Raw genomic sequence first — 6,000 nt, 5'->3', positions numbered from 1 at the left:
TCGGACCCCACACTTTACTGGAAATGAGGATCCTCTTCAGGCTGGAAAATGGATCAAGGATCTGGAGAAAACCTTTGAGGTGTGTGGATGCACTGAAGCTCAGCAAGTACTCTACGCCAGCTATCTTTTGCAGGGTATCGCTTCTGATTGGTGGGATACCAGGAGGGTGATGCTGGAATCTGAATTGGGATCTTTCGCTGCGGTGACCTAGCAGCGTTTCAAGAAAGAGTTCAATGACCGCTTCTTTCCCGCATCGGTAAGGAAGCAAAAGGCAAGAGAGTTCTCCAATCTGGTCCAAGGGGGCGCAACAGTGGAACAATACGCCCGGAGGTTCATAGAACTTGAGCGATTTGCTCCTCACCTTGTTGCCACAGAGGAGTTGCGAGCTGAGCGTTTTCAGGAGGGACTACGCCCTGATATACGCCGTTTGGTGGTCAGCCATCGGATATCCACTTTTCAGGAGTTAGTGGATGTGGCCACCCTTATAGAGAGGGAAAATAATCTGAGTTTGGGCTCACCTTCAGGGCAAAAGAGGCGAAGTTTTTCTGGTGAAGGAAGCAGCTCGGGTTCGCCTCAGAAGTTTGTTCAGCGAACTGGAACCCGATCTCAAGCATCCTCCAGTGTTCGCATGGGAGGACGTATGCCTGTTTGTGGAGTTTGTAATAGAGCTCATGAGGGCGAGTGTCGGACGAGTAGCGGACCCCAGTGTTATCGGTGCGGCCAAGTGGGGCATATTGCTCGGGATTGCCCCGTTAGAGCTCAAGGAAGCCGTGGAGGTAGACACGGTGGAAGAACCAACCCGAGACAAGCAGTACAAGCCCGGGTTTATGCTGTCACGCCCGGAGAGGTGGACGATGAGGCACCAGCGACCCATGATGCTGGAGTAATCACAGGTATGGATTAATTTAATCTTTTAAGTTGGATTTATTTTTGGTGCATTTGGTTTCTTCGTTGTTTTTTTTGGATTTCATGGGTTGTGTGTTTGGTTCAGGAAGAGTCCGTTTGTATGAGTTTTATGCTTGTACTTTGTTTGATTCCGGTGCTTCACGATCGTTTGTGTCTTCCACGTTTGCTCGGGTGTGTAACTTGGTCACGGAACCGTTGCCGAAGGCTATGGTAGTGGCGCTACCCGATGGCGAGATGGTGTGGTGTTCCAAGGTTGCTTTGGGATGCCCGTTAAACTTTGAGGGAAGGTTTTTGGATGCTAATCTGGTGGTATTCAAGCTGTTGGGTTTTGATATCATCCTCGGGATGGATTGGCTATACCGATATTCTGCGACTATTAATTGCAGAAGTCGGACTATTAGCTTTCAGCTTCCAGATGGTGATTGTCTGGAATTTGCGGGGAGTAGATTAAAAGAAAAGCCGATGATTATATCGGCGATACAGGCAAGAAGAGAGATTGCATGGGGAGCGGATGCATTCTTGGTTCAGATGGTGTCCACGCCGTCTGAGAAGAAGTCCTTGGCAGACATTCCAGTTGTGGAAGAGTTCCCCGATGTGTTTGTGGATGACTTGCCCGGACTACCCCCCGTGCGAGAGATGGAGTTTGTTATAGACTTGGAACCTGGAGCGGCTCCTGTGCATAAGGCTCCTTACCGCATGGCACCGGCTGAATTGAAAGAGTTGAAGACTCAGTTGCAAGAATTAGTAGAGAAGGGGTTTATTCAGCCTAGTACGTCGCCGTGGGGTGCTCCAGTTTTATTTGTTAAAAAGAAAGATGGAACCCTTCGTATGTGCATTGACTATAGGGAGTTGAACAAGGTGACCATCAAAAATAAATATCCTCTCCCGCGGATAGATGATTTATTTGACCAACTTCAGGGGGCAGCGGTGTTCTCTAAAATTGATCTGAGGTCGGGATACTACCAGCTGAGAATCAGAGAGCAGGATGTGCCGAAAACTGCCTTCAGGTCGAGGTATGGACACTATGAATTTAAGGTGATGCCGTTTGGGCTAGCTAATGCTCCTGCCGCTTTCATGGATTTGATGAATCGGGTGTTCCAACCTTATCTGGATTCCTTCGTGGTAGTATTTATTGATGATATACTGATTTATTCCCGAGATATTGAAGAGCATGTGTATCATCTTAGTCTGGTACTTGAGAAATTGAGAGAGCACCAGTTGTACGCCAAGCTCAGCAAGTGTGAGTTCTGGTTGGAAGAAGTTAAATTTCTTGGGCATGTAATTTCCCAGGGTGGAGTGGCAGTTGATCCCAGTAAGGTAGAAGCCATTTTGTCATGGCCACGCCCAACTACAGTACGCGAGATCAGGAGTTTCTTGGGGCTCGCCGGTTACTACCGAAGGTTTGTAGAGGGTTTTGCTCGCTTATCCGGACCTCTCACAGCTTTGACTCGGAAGAATACAGAATTTGTTTGGTCAGAGAAATGTGAGAGAAGCTTCCAGGAATTGAAGAACAGGTTGACGACGGCACCAGTGTTAGCACTCCCAGAACCGCATAAGCCGTTTGTAGTCTTCAGTGATGCGTCTAAGTTCGGTTTGGGTTGTGTCTTTATGCAGGAAGGACGGGTTGTAGCCTATGCATCTCGTCAGCTTAAGGACCATGAGAAGAATTATCCGACGCATGATCTAGAGTTGGCTGCGATTGTTTTTGCACTCAAGATCTGGCGGCATTTCTTGTATGGGGAAGCTTGTGAGGTATTTACTGATCATAAGAGCTTGAAGCATTTGTTTTCCCAGAAAAATTTGAATATGAGGCAGAGGCGTTGGCTAGAGCTAATCAGTGACTATCAGTGTGAGATCAAGTACCACCCGGGGAAGGCTAACATAGTTGCTGATGCTTTGAGCCGGAAGTCTCATTTGGAGGATGAAGCCGAACCGTCGGAAATGGATTCGTTACTTTATGGGATGAGAAGGCTCCTTATAGAGAGTTCGCAGCAAGTAGAGATTTTGTCTTCGGTTCTGGACATTCGGGTAATAGATTTTGAAGAATTGAAAGCTCTCCAAAGAAAGGATCCGAAGCTGCTGAACATCAGGAAAAGAGTCCGAAAATCTCGAGGGCCGTTGCACTATAGCATGGATAGTGATGGAATACTTCGGTTCCGAGATCGCAGAGTGATCCCAAAGGACTCAGATTTCAAGGAACGGATCATGGCGGAAGCTCATGCGGCCCCGTATTCAGTTCATCCCGGCAGTACAAAGATGTATCGAGACTTGAAGAAAATTTACTGGTGGGATGGAATGAAGAAGGACGTTGCCTTATATGTGGAGAAATGCCACACGTGTCGTCAGGTAAAGGCCGAGCATCAGAGACCTGCAAGTATGCTCCAACCCCTCCCTATTCCTGAGTGGAAGTGGGATGACATCACGATGGATTTCGTAGTGGGTTTGCCGAGAACACCTAGTGGGAAGAACTCTGTTTGGGTGATCGTGGACCGGTTAACGAAGAGTGCTCATTTTCTGCCTGTTAACAACACCGACTCTTTGGGTAAGTTGACCCGTTTGTATGTCAAGGAGATAGTGAGGCTACACGGCATACCAAAGAGTATAGTGTCGGATCGGGACCCGAGGTTCACATCGCAGTTCTGGAAGAGTCTGCAGGCAGCTTTGGGTACTAAGTTGAAGTTCAGCACTGCTTATCACCCGCAGACAGACGGCCAGTCAGAGCGCACCATCCAGACCCTGGAAGACATGTTGCGAGCTTGTGCCCTGGAATTCCAAGGGAGTTGGGAAAATCATTTGCCTCTCATTGAGTTTGCCTACAATAACAGCTACCATGCGACCATTCAGATGGCTCCCTATGAAGCTCTTTATGGGAGAAAGTGTAGGTCGCCCTTGTGTTGGGATGAAGTTGGGGAGAGTAGAATTATTGGACCCGAAATAATTCAAGAAATGCAAAGCCAAGTCCGGATCATTAGAGATATAATGGCGGCAGCTCAGAGTCGCCAGAAAAGCTACGCTGATACCAGGAGGAGAGAATTGTCATTTGAAGTTGGTGATTGGGTTTATCTTAAAGTCTCTCCCATGAGAGGTGTTAAGCGTTTTGGTAGGAAAAGGAAACTAGATCCGAGGTACGTCGGCCCTTTTCAGATTCTGGAGAGAGTAGGGTCCGTCGCCTATAGAGTTGCTTTGCCGGATTATTTTGGAGATGTTCATGACGTCTTCCACGTATCATCCCTGAAGAAGAGCTTTGGACAGCAAGAGCCACGTTTCGTCGACCCAGCAGATATTCAGTTGCAACCGGATCTCACTTACGAGGTTGTTCCGTCGCAGATTTTGGATTGGAAGGAGCAACAATTGAGGTCCAAGACGATACCGTTGGTTAAAGTGGCTTGGGGAGATCCGTTAGCTCAAGACTTCTCTTGGGAGCGAGCAGCGGACATGAGGGAACAATACCCGTATTTGTTCGAATGAGGAAGGTATGTGTTTTAACCTTGACCTCAGTTGGTTTATGCGCGTTTGTGTGGCTTGCTTTAAGTTGATGGTTGACTTGCAATTTCGAGGACGAAATTGTTATTAAGGAGGGGAGGATGTGATGACCCGCTTTTAAGTGTATTTTCGCTGAAATAATTGTTTTTATTTTAATTAATATATCAGATATTTTATTTTATTTTAATTGCATTTTTAAAGTTGGTTTTTAATTTAATTTATTTATTTGAGGTTGTGTTTTATTTCTTTTAGTTGTTTTTGTGGTTTTAATCTTTTTGGCGGTTTGTTTCTTTTCCCGGAGTGAGGACTGGACCTCATTTCTTTTCACATCTTTTTTTCTTTTTCTCTTTTTCCTTTTTCTTTTTCCCTTCTTTTCTTTTTTCTTCTTTTTCTTTTTTCTCTTTCTTTTCTCTCTCCTCTCTCCCCGACTCGGACCCCCCCCCGTGCACTCTCTCTCTTCTCTCTCTCCCTCACGCCGGCGTCAACCTTCCCCAGCCCCTACCGCCGCCGTCCGGCCACCGTTCGGCCTCCCACCGGTCCCATTCTCTTCCTCTCCTTCCGGTCTACCTTCCCTCCAAAACCCACCCCCAACCGGCCGGCCATTTGGCCGGAAAAAGCTCAACAAAGGCGCACGGATTTTGCTCCGATCCGCCGCCGTCGCTCCACCACCGGCCACCATTTCTTCACCACTTCATCACCGTTCCCTTGCCGTCCTAACCCACCCATTTCTGGCCTCCAACGACCACCGGAGCAGCTCCCACGAGCTTGTTTTCCGATTTGCCATTTTCGGCCATTTTCGGCCATTCCGCCGCCACCCACGGCCGTCCGTCACTTCCAATAGCTTCACAACCACCTCTAGACCATTCCCTATCAATCCCGTGTCCTAGTTTGTCCCCGTTCAAAAGTGAGTTTTTCAGACCCACGGCCACAGTGAATTTTCACTGTGACGTTGCTGTTTTCCGCCGCTTGCAACGCCGCTTGTTTTCTAAAATTGCCGTATAGCGCTGTAAGTATTTTCCAAACCCTACTTTCAGATTTAAATATATATTGCTCATTCCATAAATATCTGTTGTTGGTTGTTGATTCCGGACTGAGTCCGAGGAGTTTCGGGGGTCGGATGGATGGAGGACGGAGTTACTTGTTTTATTGATTTATATTGTTGGATTATTTTAATATGCATTGATTTGGCATTTCAAGGTGCATGCACGTGTGTTTGTGGGATTGTGTGAAAAGCCTGTGTATTGGCGTGACTGGTTTTACGGGTGCGTGTGTATCACGAGCCCAAGCCGGGATGGGTTATTATCTCGGTGGAGCTCCTCTGGTCACTCGGGAGCGGAATAAACTGAGTGATGTCCCCTGAGTTATCGAGAGAGATGACGGGAGCGGGACTAGGGGATGCTTGGCTACGAACGTGCCGGGCATGGAACCGGGCATCGCCCTACTCACCGACTCCGTGGCCCTTCGCTGGCGAGGGCTAGAGGATGCTTGGCTACGCACGCGCGGGGCGCGGAACTGGGCATCGCTTGTTAGTTGTCACATGCGTGGTGGTACTCTGCGGTGTGACACTGGAGCCAGGGTGTGCGGATGACCCCTAGGGGAGGTCATGGTGCA

This window comes from Carya illinoinensis, chromosome 15 (assembly GCF_018687715.1).
Source record: "Carya illinoinensis cultivar Pawnee chromosome 15, C.illinoinensisPawnee_v1, whole genome shotgun sequence".
NCBI lineage: Eukaryota > Viridiplantae > Streptophyta > Magnoliopsida > Fagales > Juglandaceae > Carya > Carya illinoinensis.
Note: the sequence above shows the minus strand (reverse complement) of the source record.